This window comes from Sceloporus occidentalis, unplaced genomic scaffold, assembly GCF_023333645.1.
Source record: "Sceloporus occidentalis isolate IW3139 unplaced genomic scaffold, rSceOcc1.0.p SCAF_100, whole genome shotgun sequence".
In the NCBI taxonomy this organism is placed as follows: Eukaryota; Metazoa; Chordata; class Lepidosauria; order Squamata; family Phrynosomatidae; genus Sceloporus; species Sceloporus occidentalis.
Window position 1 is genome coordinate 195,252 of NW_028317080.1, and position 16,958 is coordinate 212,209.

Consider the following 16,958-nt stretch of genomic DNA (forward strand, 5'->3'; position numbering starts at 1 on the left):
CCCCAGAAGATCTGCCGTTCAGGTAAGGTTGTGCGAGTCTCCGTATCGAGATTGACTGGTATGTTAATTTTTTTATGCATATAAGCTTTAATAGGCATTCTATATTACACTCTGATTAATTTTCGATTCATGTACTTTGTGATCTTTTAATAAATAAGTAAATATAATTGGATTCTCAGTTCTTTCTTATAACTGTGCTCAATGTATTTATTGAATGCGAGGCCTATCCACATGTATAAAATTGAGATTTGGTATCTTATCACTTAGGGTGGAGAATAACCTCTTCTTAAGACATTACATGGAATGAAAGGTGTGAACCCATCACAAAACTAACATTCTTACAACATTGCCTCTAGTTCCATGCAGCTTCTCGCTCTAACTTACACCTGTCTATCCTCTTGTTACAATGCTCTCTCCTATGGTGGCAGACCTGATCCCAGGGAATGTGGTGGAGTAGGCTTCCTATTCTCCCCAACTTGTAATTTTCAACCCATTCACTCTGCTCCATCACTATCTCCACATTTGCTATCTGACTATTTCAGATATTCAGTTAGTTAGAGAGTGTTTGGGTATGAGTTTCCAAGCTCCTTCTGTTTTTTAGGTTTGTGTTTTTAAGCTTATAAGCTTTGTATTACTGTAATTTATCTCAAAACCACGAGACTTTCAATTTTCTATGTTTTTGTAAATTTTTGAGTGAAAACCAATATTCAGGTTTTTTGTTTTTTTTAAATGATTGAATTGAAAAGATTAGAATTAAAAAGACTAATACTACTAAAAAACGAATCACAACACAAACATTTCACAGTTACATACCTGAATGTTTGGCGGCTTGTAAAGTACTCTCGTAAATCTGTTGTGAAACGCTGGTGTAAGCTTTTGTGGGTACCATATCCTGCATCCCAATAAATACGGCTTCTTTCGAAGAAAAATCCTCTCTGCAGCCAACCAGAAATTGAATATTTTTAACTCTTTAAGGTAAGGCTTTGTTAAATTATTTTAGTGTAAAGATGCAAGCATTACAGTTATTTTGGTCTATATTTGAACATTCACAATTTCTATATTACTTTACCACATAAATTATATATTGTTGTAGGGCTTTCTTCAGGAATCACGTCAGTCCATACTAAATATATATACATATAATGTGACAAACCCTGTAGCTCAGGGATGGTCTTCTTCAGGGCCTCTTCTTGCCCTGGGAGCACACGGTAAGAGAAACGCAACAGTAACTTAAATAACCACTCGTTACAACCAAGGTATGAACGCAGAACACGTCGAACCTCAAAGCAGATGGGCTACAGCAGCAGAAGACCACACCGGGTGCCAGTCCTTTCAGCTAAGAACAGGAAACTGAAGCTACAGTTTGCACAGGCTCACCAACATTAGACAACGGAAGACTGGAAGAACGTTGCCTGGTCTGGATTCAGACTTTTGGCATAAACAACATGAAAGACTGTATCCATCCTGCCTTGTATCAGGCTGGTGGTGGTGTAATGGTGTAGGGGACATTTTTTAAATTCAGGAATAAAAGATCTAGCCCAAGATCATTTCCGAGCTCTAACTAAATATATCCCAGGATTACAGCTATATTCATATAACTAATTTTGATAGAGTTGGTGAGCCCTAAAAAGTTTCTTAATAAAAAATGGGTGCCTTTTTGACTCTTCCTTCAAGTAGTCATAAATGTTTCAGGTAGTGGGTTCTCTGTGTGGGTATGTTCAAGTGTTCAATTTGATCACCGAGACAAGCTAGTTCCTGCCCTGCCGGTTTTCTGACCGGACCTAGTTGTATGGGCCTTATGGGCCTAACAGAGAGTAGCCTTAGGTATGGAAAGGTCCTTATCTCTTAAGTAATTTGTTAAGACGGGAGTCTTTCTTGCTGTTCCTGGTCTGTCCAGAGAGCAGCAGCAGCAGTGCCCATGTGATTGCCAAGATTACGGCGAAGTGGGGACAAAGAAGTTTCAGCTAAATTATTGGTCCTCAAGTCATCCATGGTGAATGGGTTAAAATACATGCACCAAAACAAGGAGAGCAATGCATGAGTGGCACATTGGTTCTTAAGTTTTCAGCCATTTAACTTCACAGGGCTGGTTCTTAATATTGTAACAGAGATGCTCTATCTCAGGTACAACACTTCTAGAGTATAAGTGATGAAAATGTTCATGTTTTCAGTTTTGCAAATGGATGTGGGATTCTGCAGACTCACACATACATATTCCTTCCTTTCCACACCACCTCATGCTAAAATAATATTATTGATTTTTTTTGATTGGGTAACAATTGATTAAGGTGGTGCATTGCGAATCTAGATTTTAGTAGGGCTTCTGACACTGTCCCACACAGAAGACTTATAAATAAACTGCAATTTATGACTTTGGATCCCAATACTGTTCAGTTGCTGAGTGACAGACAAGAAAGGGTTATAGTCAATGGAGTACCTCAAGGACCTGTACTTGGACCCATTCTCTCATAATTGTATTAGTGATATTGCAGAAGGTCTTGATGGTAAGGTATGTTTTTTTGTTGATGGCACAAAGATTTGCAACAGGGTTGATGTTGCTGGAGGAAGAAGCCAAATGGCAAATGATTTAGGTAAACTGGAAAAATGATCAGTAACTGGTATTTAATGTGGATAAATTCAATATAATGCACCTAGGTGTGAATGATAAATTATGGAGGAATCCGGTATGCAGGGGGACTCTACTGAAGAAAGTTCAAAGAGCACCATTTAGAAGATAGTGCCCTAAAACTGAAGCAAGCCGAGGTCAGGGGTAACTGAGAAGCAGCAATCCAGAAATATATCAAGTCCGTAAAACAAGCCAGGGTCGGGGTAGCCAGAAATATATCAAAAGTCTGTCTAAACAAGCTGGGGTCGAATACAAGAAGCTAGAAATCAGAACAACAGGAAACTAAGAGGCCGAGTTTAAATGTTCTCGGGCTAGGTGACGTCACCGGCAGCGCGCACGGCTGACCGCCTCCCAGCAACGGAGAAATAGGGGCGGAGATCGCGCCGGCCGGCTGCAATGAGGACTCGACGGAGGAACGACCCGCGGGTACAGGATAAAACCTGCCAGGAGAGGTTAACGGATCTTAACATATACAGCCTGGAAGAAAGACATTAAAGGGAGTCAACACGACAAAGGAAGAGAGTTTATTTAAAAAAAATACTACCACAATAAGACCTGATGACAGGAAGTGTAGTGGCGTAGGCTTCCTATTGTCCCCACCTTGTAATCTCCACATTTGCGGTGCATGCTATCTGACTATTTCAGGTATTCAGTTAGTTGGAGAGTGTTTGGGCATTAATCTGGAGGGGCAAAGGTTTAAAAGCAACATCAGGAAATATTACTTTACAAAAAGGTGGTAGATGTTAATCCAGTGGAGAGGTTTAATCAAGCATGAGAAAGGCATAAAGGCTCAGCTAGATATAGGATAAGGCCAGGGACCAAATGCAAGTATTCAGAAGTCTGTCATAACTTTCCATGTTTCCAGCTTAATGCCTTGCAGGTTAGGTGTTTGGCATGTGACTTACCTTTAGTCATATCCAGTGCTAGTTCTAAGAAAAACTCAAAGGTGGAGATTCAGACACTTGTGTGAAAAGCACTGCCCTTGACTTCAATAAAATCACTTTCCCACCGCAGATTGACTGCTTCAAGTAGTCAATCAATTGCAAGAATAATCAGACCATGGAATAGGAGAGATGCTGCTGCTGTAGGGCAGCCTCTTCTGCGTCAGGTAAGAGCTTTATTTATTTTGTTACATTAGAAGATCACATTAAAATACACACATTTGTGTGTACATTGGCAGCATTTTCCTCTCTGTGATGGCCCCTCAGAGCTTGTGAGATATTTTCGTGTGTAATGTATGTCGAAGATGAGATGTGAAATCACCCCAAGGTTGGTGAGGGGTCACTGCATAAGTATTGCCAAACAGCTGCTCCAATACACACACAAAGTGTCATTTTAATATCCATATTTTCACAAGCACCCAGGGATCACTTAGTGCCTACAACATGAAATCTCACGGTGGGGTGTCACAGCAACACAGAGTTCAAAATTTAGGTTTACAATACCTGGGGACTGCAACGCATGTCTCCTGCATTCTTACCCCTTAACAACTGTGAGTCCTGGTTTCCCTTGAAGTGCAGCCATTGATTCTTTGTGCAGTTCCACTAAAACAAAGACAGTAGTATGAGCATGTTAATTATGCAAATTCTCTTAATTATAATATCATGAAATATGTGGTTAACACTTAGTCTACATATTACATTATCTGTTGGTACTCATTACACAGCAGAGGCTGGATTTCCCCTTTTAGTGGTTTGTACATGTTTGACACTTACATTGGTAAATCAGTTGAAAGACCTAATGTTCTCTTCTAATCATTTATAGAATATTACTATTACATTTCACAATATAAGGAATGTCTTACAATGTGGCAACCAGCTTATGACTAAGTACACAAGTGCCATACGCATTAAGCGATTTTTCTTGTTCTGCTTTGGTGTGTCGTGCTCCATGTGGATGTAAATTTTAACACTTATGAGCATTGTATTGACACTTTTGGAATCAGTAGTTTCGTTTCCATTTTTTTGTTGCTAATTGGTACAGGCGTGGTCCTCCTGCAGGAAATTGATGGACCCAATGTTTGCTGCTCACACATACATACAAAGACAGCCAGCTTGCTTCTTTGGACACAACTTTGATTTTGTGACTATTCCAAAATACGACCAAGGGAGAAGGCCTTGGTAGGAGTAAACTAGGACTTGGCGTATCCCAACAACAAGGAGGCCTACATGCAAGCAGGTAAGTATTGGTACTGAGTAGATGACGTTGACGCCTCAGGGATCGGCCAGACATGGCCCCTGATGCAGATCACTGTGTTGCTGAATGCCTTGACGTCGAGGCATTACAGCAACACCGTTAGAGTGCAGAAAGCAAACGTAGATCGCTTTCTGCACCCGTTGGTACTCATGACGGTCCTGGCACGTCAATTGTCGTTAACCCTTTGTTTTTAGGCAATGTCAATTGTCATTAAGGGGTTAAAGCGAACCTCTCAGCTATGACACACTATAGTGTATATGACAGCTTAACTGTCCAGTTAAAGGAAAATTTCAGACTGATTATTTTCCAGGGAAAGACTTAATTTTTCCAAAAGGCCACATGGAAAGAACCAAACTGCGTTTTGATGAAACCTTGGGGATGAAGTTCTTTGGGGGAGGGTACTTAACACAATATATCAAATTGAAAGTTGATACCGGGCCATTAAATTTCTGTCAGCAGTTCAGTGGGAACTCTTGCTATGGACTGGATACCAGATAGTGGAAGTACCTAAAGGGGCACAAGAAACTCTGTATAGCTCACATGAGATATGTCAAGGAGAGGGACATATGCCCAGAGTTATTACAAATAGTTTTATAAGCCAAGTACTTGTGCCCTACATAGAATAGGCAGATAATAGGTTTCCATGTTTATAAATTCAGCTACTAGTTTCATTACGCTTACCATTCAAAATATCATGCCCAAAAAGCAGCTGTGCTCCAGGAATGTTCTTGCCAGTTTCCAAATCTTCAACTTAAGGCATAAAAAAAAAAAAAAAAAAAAAAAAAAAAAAAAAAGTTTTTGGAAGTTATAGGGTACAAAATTATACATCCTCATACCCTTTTCCAAACGTGAAATTTTTCTGAAGCCTACATCTCATTTCAGACTGTATAACAGCCCACTAGCTAATACCCCATTCAAGTATATAACGGATTTATAAGACGACCCCCCAATATTTGAATATTAATTTAGGAAAAAACGCCTGAATATAAGAAGACCCCATAAGAAAAAAGTTTTACTAGTAAATATTATATAGTATATAGTTCATACGGTTGAAAAAAAGACCTAAGTCCATCAAGTTCAACCCTTCTTCCTAACCTTCCTATTCTTGATCCAAAAGAAGGCAAAAAACCCAAAAACCTAATTAAGCTACTTCGAATTCTGCCATCAGGGGAAAAAAAATCCTTCTTCACTCCAAGAGGCAATCTGATTTTTCCTTGGATTAAGAAGCTCTAAAATATTAATGTTATTCTAGGTATATCCCTGTATGTCATGCTTTTCTAAGAAAATATCGAGGCCCCTTTTGAAGGCATCTAATGTATTGGATAACACCACCTCCCTTGGCAGTGAATTCCACACCTTTATTGTCCTCACTGTAAAGAATCCCTTCCTTTGTCGTCTATGAAATCTCCGCTCTTCCAGTCTCGGAGGGTGACCTCTTGTTCTTTGTATATTTCTGTTAATGAACAGGTCACTGAAGAGCTCATTATATTGGCCCTGCATGTATTTATATAATGTTATCACAGGGCTTGACAAATTTGTTGTGAATCTAGGCGCCAGGTAAAAAAGTTAGGAGCCAGGATTTTTTTTAAAAACTAACAGTTGGTCAGGAGTGATCTGATCATCATCAGCCCACTTACTAAACTCACAGCGTTTGACCTGAAAGCACCCTGGACTTTTAGGTCAGTGCTGTTTTTTTTTGTTTTTTTTAAATATTATTTTTTATTTTTAACTCTTTCGATGCTGATGTTCCATTGGAGCACAGAATTGACTGATATTTAGTCCCCACAAGCTTGTGGGGACAGATGTTAACCCCTGCAATGCCACAAATGTGTCACACACAATTGTGGCATTGAAGGGGTTAACGCTGCACTGTCGCTCTCAGGGAGCGATCAGGCAGCAGGGGGGTGTTGGGGCTGCTCTCCACTCATGTGGAGACCAAAGAACCCTCTCCCCCTGTCCCTGAAGCTGCCTCTGGCAGCTGGGACGCAATTGCTGGTCTATAGACCAGCCATTGCAGGGGGAGTCTCTGATGACTGCTGTAGGCTTCCATGCCTACAGGAATCATCAAAGGGCTTGTGGGGGCTCGTTTTTGCTGTTGCTGGTCTGCCTGGGCTTCCAGGCAGACCACCAGCAGCAAAGCCCCGTACAAAATGGGAATTAACCCCTAAAATGCCGCTGGTTTTCCTGCAACCGTGTTTTCAGCCTACAGGATCACTCCGTGGGAGTGATCTCAGGCTCGGGGGCAGGCTCGGAGTGGCTGTGCTGTCTGCCCAGACTCCTGTTTTTTCTGGATGTAAGAGGCTGACAAACACCTAGGCACCAGGACAAAATGCTCTGTCGCCATGGCGACCTGGGATTTGTCGAGCCCTGTTATCATATCCCCTCTGAGACGCCGTTTTTCCAGAGTATATAATTTTAACTTTTTTAGTCTCTCCTCATAACTAGTATCTCTCAATCCCCTTATTCATTTTGTAGCCCTCCTTTGGACTTTTTCTAATTCCATAATGTCCTTTTTAAGGACTGGTGCCCAGAATTGTACCGCAAATTAATTCTAATGTAAACTATTTTTTCATATTTAATAAAAACTATTATTGAGAAAAATGCATTTTTTTTCTTTTCTTTGCCAACCTGCCCCCAGTTATGCACATCTGCCCCCCAGAAATGCCGTATACCCCCCCATTTGCCACTCTGCCTCCCTGCTATTAATTTTAACCCCCTATTTGCCACTCTGCCTCTCTGCTATTCCTTTTAACCCTCTATATGCCACTGCCTCCAGAAAGCCGTTATACCCCCCCACACACCCTGACTTACCAGTGCTTCCCTAGACTTCTCTCCGTGCTTCAGATTCCCTGGTGTGTAGTGGGGCACCTCAAGAGCAACCGGGATCACAAGAGCCCCGCTGTGCTGACCTGTGGGAGAGTCTTTTGTACTGCACAGAGCCCCCTGCTGAAGTCTGTGAGCGTCATTGAGAGAGATGCAGTGCAGGTAAGGGGGTGGGGAAGGGTGTTTGAATGAGTAAGCGTGATTGAGGGAATGAATCTGTGAATGAATGAGTATATGAATGAATGAGTGTGTGTGTGTGTTAGCACAGATGTGTAAGTGGGGGGCATGGTACAGGGTGGCTGTAAGTGATGTGCAGACCCCATACTGCTGGCAACATCAATACACAAGGGGGGCAGCTAGCCAGGTTTCAGCATGTACTGGCTGACTTGGCATGATAGGAGTGTGATTGTTAACAGCAATCACAGTCCCATCATGTCTAGGTTCCAGCATTTACTGGTTGATGACTCCTATCATGCCAAGTCATATTGTTGTTTTTTTTTTGTCTAATTGTGGTGTGTTACTTACTTTGGTTAACACACCAGAAAAAATACAACAACTATTAATTTATATATGATTGTTGACAGCAATCACACTCCTATCATGCCCAGTTAACCAGTACATGCTGGAATCTGGGTATGCCTGAGATTGCTGTTAACAATCATAATATATATAACATTGTTATTCATTTTTTTGCACAATTTTGATGTGTAACTTACTTATATTAAATGTGTGGGATTTTTTTTTTTTTTTTTTTTTTTAAAAGGTGGGGGGTCATTTTCGGTTTCGGCTAAGTGAACCCTGAATTTTCGGTTTTGGTCCAGAATTTTCATTTTGGTGCTTCCTTAGAATATATAGAACTATTTCATTTTTACTTCCAGAATCCTGAATTTGTAGTCACAAAACTTTCTAGGCCCAGAAATCACAGAGAAAAAGTAAAGGTTTTGTGTCATTTACTTTATTTTAATCTGCATATTTTATTAAATGCCATATTTTCTAACAGTGAAAAATGAGTGCGGCCTGCACACGTATACAATTCTGATGAATTGGCCCACTGCAGAAAAAACTTGGACACCCCTGTTATAGAGCAATAAGTACGAGTAGCATATTGCCATTTCAATCATTTCATGATTTTGCCTCCATATCCTATTTAGGACATGTTTGAAGCTAGTCAGTTCAATATACCCCCATAAAAACAAGACGTATAAACCCTCTGAAAGTTAGGGACTTTAGAAGATGATACTGTACTACTTATGAGTTTATGATGTGGGACAGTTTTAGAGGCAGGTCACAAAGTATTGTTCACCTCAACAAAAACCTCAACACATTTTATCAATAGTAAAAGGTAAGGTTAGTAAGATATAACTTAATGCTTACCTTTGCTGATAAGAATTGTCCGACTTGGATCAATATTAATTAAAACTCCCCGCAAACATCCAGTTTTCATTGTAATTTTGATAGTCTTCCCAATGACCCTGCTCAAAAATTTGTAATCAACAATGGTGTCCATGCCTCTGAAGTAACCAGGTCCCCTGCATTACAGAAAACAAGATCAACTGCAGAACAATATAGCATACACCTATTCTGTACAGCTTGGATAACATTTTGGCCCATCTAGACAGTCCATTTTTTTCTGAAGTAATGACTCGATATGCATTTAAGCGCATATCATGGCTGTAGTGTCCCCTTAATGTGTTAACTTCTACATCTGCTTTAGCCAGCTCCACTTACCTACTACCCTTTCAGTAATGTAGAATATCTAATTTACTATTAAATACATTTATAAAATGGTAAACATTTTAAAACAAGCATTTATTTTACTTTTATTTGAAAAATATTTTACTCACCTACACAAGCTAATAAAAAAACCTTCTAAATAGATTCTAATATTTGTCTAATATAAGCGTTTGACAGGGTCAGCTGGAGATATATGGCTGAAACTGAGTGCATTTGGAATAAAGGGGAAAATTCAGCAGGCGATAATGGCTTTATACAGTAAACCAATGGGTAGAGTAATAGGTTCAGGAATTAAATCCAACTGGTTCCCCTTAGCGAACGGTACAAGACAGGGTTGTCCCCTCTCCCCACTTTTCTACGTCTTCTCGCTGGAACTACTCGCAAGAGATATTAAGAGCCAGTCCGGGGATAGTGGGCTGTGGGGAGGGACACAAAAAATTAAACTTTATGCGGACGATGTATTACGGACAGATTATGGTGTTGATCCATCAATATAGCTCTATTGCCAACTACAAATTAAACATAAACAAACATACGGCATTACCATTCTGTCTTAATACAGTACAAAAAATTTTTTTTGAGAAAATAGGATTTGGCTGGACTAGCGAATTACTTGTCTATTTAGTTTTAAGAATTACAACTACTCCAAACTCCTGGATGGAGATTAACCTTCTTCCACTGATTAAGGAAATTAATGTACCTTTTAAAAAATGAGGAGGAGGTTTATTCATCTCCTGGTGGGGAAGGATAAATGTAGTGAAGGCATATGCTCTACCCAAGTTTATATATAATTTTTAGGATGATTCCATTTAGTATACCTTATAGTTGGCTGGATTTAATTCAACGTTCCATAAATAGTATTTATATGGGGAGCTAGAAAACCTAGACTAAAAGCTCAACTCATTTAAAAAATGTAATCGCACGGGGGTCTAAGTGTGCCTCTTATTCAGGAATATTCACAAGCAGTCTGTCACGGACCGGGTGAGCAGGTCTAATAGGAGCCCAGGTCCAGGGGATACAAGGGGCTCTGTCTGTACCCCACGATGCATGATGGCTTGGGGTTGTTACAGACAGGCGCAGGAAATAAACCACAGACAGAAGATTCTGATAAGAGTTGTATTGCAAATGGTACAACAACATAAAATTATAGAAAGTCTCTTGGCAGGAAGCCCTCTGGATGGGGCACACACGGCAGGAAGCCCACTTGCAGGGCACACGGCAGGAAGCCCACTTGCAGGGCACACGGCAGGAAGCCCACTTGCAGGGCACTCAGCTTGGGAGTCCACTTATGGGGTGCTGGTCGCAACGCAGGAACAGATCAGGAACCAAAGCAGGAACAGATGAGGAACCAAACAGGCAGTCCTATAACGTCAATGTCAAGGCCCAGACTGAAGGGCTTGGCAGGTTTATAAAGGCTGGCTAAAACAGGTAATAAGGTGCAACTGGACCTGATAATCAGTCTGAGTGGTTCAGAGTGACAAGGGTGGCCACTAGTGGTTGGAAAAGGAAATGACCAACACAAAGTTTGAACAAGTCCAGCCAGCGAAGGGTGAAACGTTACACAGCCTTATTTTTACATGCCTGTATAACTCAGAGAAATGAAGCAACACAAGAGGTATGGTATAGAGGAGAGATCCCTCAAAAATGATCCTTATAAAGATTTACAAACTCTTTTCTGGACTCCGACTAAGAGAGCCACAGAAATAATGGAAACAATAAATAGTTCGGTCCTGAGACATCGCCTCAAGAATTGGAACTGGGTGGAAAAAAAAAAAGGTGGGCCTTGAAGACAAGATAATAATAGGTCTCCCACTTCTTATTATAGAAAACATAATTGGTAATTTAAATTTAAAATTTGGAAACAAAGAGGCATATATATAATAAAAGATTTGATAGATGGAACCAATATTAAAACATTTGGCCAACTACAAACAAAAGATTCTTCTGATGGAAGGTTAAATTCTAATTATTTAAGGGTTAAATGCTTCCTATTAAAATCTATAAATTGGAACCAATGTTCTAAAGCTCAAAATTTATGTTATGCCGAAGGAGAAGCTCAGAACAAAACTGCTTTCAAAATCTTTAAATCTGATAAGGTTAATTAACCCCTTGACTGCTAACAACGGCATAGTGCCGGCACCGGAAGTTGTCTACGAGTATTGCGCAGATGTTCCTCGCCGGCCCTGCTAGACACCCAGGACTCTGCATTAGTAAGTCTAGGTGGGGGGCATATCTAGGGGGCAGATTGGCAGCATATCTCGGGATCGGGGGGCAGAGTGGCAGCATAGCTGCGGCCTATAATCGGGCCAATACAGTATATATATATATATATATATATAAAAATTCTAACACATAGAAGAAAGCCCTGCACTCAAACTCCCATCACTCTTGGGCGTAACTGTATTCACACAAAAGCTGTCAAACGACAACCTAGGGTCCGGTCAGTCAGCAAGCGGTAGTATGTCAAAAAGAAGCAGGTCAGCATCCCCATCCTACATTAATGTTTGAGACACAGAGTAGGCCCCTGAGGCCCACCGCACATGCTTGGTATGCATGGGCTAATGCACATGATAGCTGAGCACCACCCCTTAAATTAATGGTGGCGTCATCTGTATCCCCTGTTTTCTTCTCCCTACATATTTGTATCACAGGAGATGCTGGCTTGCATAAGACTGTCGGCTTGCATTAGAGCGCCAGGGTGCAGTATAGCGAGACCCCCACCCTTCCATGCAAAGTAAAAAATCCCATTGATTTAAATGGAGGCACATCATGCCTGCTGCCACCTAAAAATGACATTAAAAATGGACAACAGAGGGAGCAGTACACCATAGCATTTTATCAGGTCAATATTTTATTTGTTAACGGTTAGTTTAATGTCATTGAGACCCTCACCAAAGAAAAGGTTAAGAAGTTAAGTACCTACCTTAGGAGAGGCTGGGGATCACTATCTACTCTGTAGTCTGAGGACTCCTGATCTGCTGAGAAGCTGCCTGATTAAGTAGAAGCATTTTTCCATGCACGTGAATGGGGTTCTGAAATGACCCATTTACTGCCATAATGCTGAACCGACATCACATGTCAAGAGGTCAGCTGAACACATACTGCAAATTGTAAGGGATGGGAAAAGGATCAATATACCTCTAAGCGTTTGCAAGAGGAGCGCAACAAAAATGTAAAGGAACTTTTTACCTATCATGGGCATTATGGCGCCACACGATAGCTGGAGTGTCTCTACCACACACTTCTTGGTAGTTACTTTTATTTTGAAGCGTGGTCGGCAGGTTTTATTATTATTTAGGAAATCGCAAACATCGGATAATCACACAATAACTGACAGATTCAGCAAACCTCCAAAATATTTCTTTCTGCTTTTCTCAGTTATAACAAAGTCCCTTCTTCACGGTACACTACCGCGTAAAACCCACGTACCGGCTCCGCTACTTCCCGGCCTCCGAACGATCCAGGGACGTTTCATAAGTGGGCGGGCCAGGCCATGATACCACACATGTTTCCCTTACTCGGTAACGAATACAATCATCCGAGTTGCCCTTTGATATAACAAACTTTATACTTAATGTTTCATACACACAATGAACAAAATAATAAGCCTTTTAGAACGTCATATCGAGGAAGGCAATCTAAGCAGGGGCACGATTCGCGCCTCGTTTACGATGACGTCATATCCTTCCTCTTTAGGAGGACGGAGAGTAGTAGCCTTGGGAACGAAATCCATCGGTTTTGTTAGCGTTTACAGCTTAATCCCTGTTTGGCGTAAAGGCGACTATAAACGCAGCAGCCTATTTATAACTCATTAGGGACGGAGCTTTAGATATATTTATTTTGATTATAACATTTAATCTTCTATAGAAAACATGATTTTTTTTATTTGAAAAATATTTTACTCATCAACAGACGTCAATGCAAAAAATCCTACTCCGTGCAAACGACTTCTATTTTACAGTCCAGGGGAAGCAGACGTGCACCAGGGTCATGTGACGTACGTGACGTGACTCCGGTGGGTTCCTGCATCCGCTTGGCTGTACAAGAGACGCTTCTCGTACAGTGCAGTAGCGGGCTCCTGTGGAACAAAGGTCCTGTGGAAGTCCCGCGACCTCTATTGCTGAGGGCTGAAGTGGCTTCTGGCCCTTTTGGCTTGCCTTAAAGACGGCCCCGCATCAGTTACGCATAGGTCCAGTCAGTCCAGCCCTGACTGGGTCTATTTTCACGTAGAGGCCTGGAGCTGCAGCTCCACCAGCCCCTACGTTAACCCGGCCCTGACTGAATTATAACATTGTGATTTGTCAAGTGGAGTAAACTACGTTACTCTTTGTGACAATCAGGAAAAGGAATTTTATGTCCCAAACATGTTGCTCTTCAATATAATTACAGTAATGTACGAATCACAAACTAATACAACTGGTAAAACAGGTTAGAGAATATTGCCAGATTTATTTCAGATGAGGCATCTCCTGTCTCTGTGAATGCCTGGGTTACATAGATATTTATCTGTATATACCCGCTGGCCAAAAGTGGTAAAAACTACTAGCTAATATTGACTACTTATTAAATACTTGACATTATTGTGGATATCAATAGGATATTTGAGATCAGTTAGGTGTTTTTATCAAAGCAAATCAGTCACCTTGCTTTACAGGTTACTTTTTTAAATGTATAAAACACATATTGTTGATCTGTAAAAATGTTTTGTATTTAGCCTTTTGAATTTATGCATTTCAGATGTTAATGTGTGGTTATGCTGATGTTGAGAAGATAATATGAGCTTAGTTATCTACAATAGCACTAAAATAAATCTCATTAGGTGTGTGAGTGCACACTTTTCTAACTGGAAATACAGGGTGCTTTTCCATCTGTTCTTGGCCCTCATCAACATGCCTATTATTGATGAAATATGACATATTAGATATTTGTGAGTTATGCTACATTTGTCATATAACATAATTACAACACCATCTGACACATGAGCTATAGTTATGTCTAACTGTTTTAGTCATGTATTGTTTCATTAAAAGCCTTGCATACATTCAAACATTGTCCCCATAGAGACTACCATACTTCTATATGACCTACATCATCATCTACATATGGTTTGCAGTAATTTACCATTAGTCCATCTGTTAAGGTTTCTCCAACATACAAAATTCCACTAAAATATACAAATAATAGGAGACAGTTGCCTTTTTTGTATTTATCCTCAGGATCCTTAGGAAAAAGCACTGGTACAATTTAAAGAAAACCTGAAAGTCTTTTGGATGCTAGTCTGTAGAATAGTGCATTTTTCATATAAATCCTGGAAAATAAGAGCAAAACCGGTATCAATTCCAATTAAATTTCAATTTGTTTCTTTTTCTCTGAGACTTAATGTTAAAGACCTGCTCATTTTCCAAGGCTTTTATATTCCTTAATATCTTTTCCTTCACTTCTGGTGAATGAGATTTACTATCTGTTCCTAATGAATTGCTATTAATGGATTTAAAGGTGTCATGGATCTTATAGCAAAGTTTAGTGTTCTCCTGACTGGACTGATTGCTTGCAGTATCCACAAAATCATGAACAATAGCCTGACCCTTCAATATTTTCTTAGCTAATAAACACCATGGTTTGACTTGTTGCTTTGGGATGGTTCTTGGAATACTTAGGTGAAATACATTTTCTACAAGCTTTAATAAAATAAAAACCATTCTTCATCACCACTGTTTCTCAGTTGTGAGTGTTTTCCTCTCGCCAACATTTCCAAGCTTTCCTAATCTAAATATGCCTTTTTTAGGTGACCTGGGTTCCCATGTATTCTCTAGCATTACTGCATCTATCAGCCAATTTCTTTTTATGCTTCACTAAACATTGTAGCCATTTTGGAAGTTCACCTTGGGGCAAAGTCATTGTGCTTTCAGTGACATTCTGTCCCTAGATGGGAGAGTTGGCACAGAGGATGTCACTGGAAACACTGCCATCTTGGCAGAAGTTTGCGCCAGGTTATGTCTGTGGAGATGTGGAGATAAAAGATCGAAAAGGTAGAGAAGGAATGGAACACTTTAGTTATGAAGAAGGGTTAATTAATTTAAATCTGTTTAGTTTAGAAAAACAGCAACTCAGAGGGGTTAGGATAGCATTATAGAAATATATTCGGGGCCAATACAAACCATTGTGTGGAAATCTATTCATAAACAGGACTATGCATAGGACACATTGTCATGCATTTTGACTGGAAGAAAGGAGATTTAGTCTAAGGCAAGGGGAAGGGTTTTTTTTTTTTTTACAGTAAGGACAATAAGGATTTGGAATTCTCTGACTGCAGATCTAGTTTTATCAGAGTCTGTACAGATATTTAAACAATTGGATGAATACTTGCAAAAACATAATATTCAGGGATATAGTTTTTAAATTATAGGGAAACAGCTTGATCCAAGGAGAGCTCTGACTGCCATTCTGGGTTCAAAAAGGATTTTTCCCCTAGTTTGTACAAAATTGGAAAGAGCCACAGTTGGGGTTTTATGCCTTCTTTTGGATCAACAGCAAGAAATACAGTTTTTGCAATCCTTGATGGGCTTTTCTCTCACACCATACATTTGTGAGAGCAATTCACTTTTTATTAAAACACTGAATTCATACATACTACACTATTATTTTGTATTATTATCTTGCCTATGTACATGCGCCCCAAGCTGTGCAGATCGATATCCTAAACATTCAGTGTTTTTTTGGGTTGCTGCAACTGCTAGGAACGTAAACTATTTCATTATTTATCTTTTTTCCCAATGTGGTATTGGTATTTGTTTAACGTTTGTAGAAAAAGATTAGACTAGAGAGAACACTCAAGTCCGCCAAACATGCCAGATGGTAAAAACAAAAGCATCCGTTGGTAAGTAAGCCATGACGGGATACACCAGGGTTTCACAATAGGAACTGGAAAGGTTCTGATGGAGATGTTTTTCTAAGATATCCTGGAATGTACAAACAAAGTTGCAAACTAATAGCGTGTGGCTCAATAAAAAGGTGATCATATCGGTGTAACCATCAGAGGATGATATAATAAATAAATAGATAAATTAGATAATACTTGTAAAACAAGCCCAACACGTTTTCTTGGTTTGATCAACTTCCTCAGGAGCTAGAGGCTTTAGTAATAGATGACATGATATACCAATAGTGTTCCTTAAATAATAATTATGCCAACAATCACAAGATTCCAATTATCAAATTATCCTAGGCAAAGTTCTGCTAAAGTCTACTAGTTATTGAGTGTTCTCATAGAGATTGTGTAGTGCCTGAGTAAAAGAGGGCCAATTATTCAGAATGTGACTATTAGACTGTAGTAGGCGATGTGCCCATGCAGAAGGTTCTCCAGATAACAGAATATTACAGTTTGGATCGTAAAGTTGTGGCAGGGCCATGGTTTAAGTGAAAACAAATTTTTACAGGACAGGTTGGACAGAGCCTGGAGCAGGGTAACTGCACTCTCCCAGATGGGCATCTAGGGTTGTGTAGCCACATACCAGAGCCCTGACATAGCAGCTGATGTTGTCCAGAACAAAGCAGAACTTGGAGATATCCTGCAGGCACC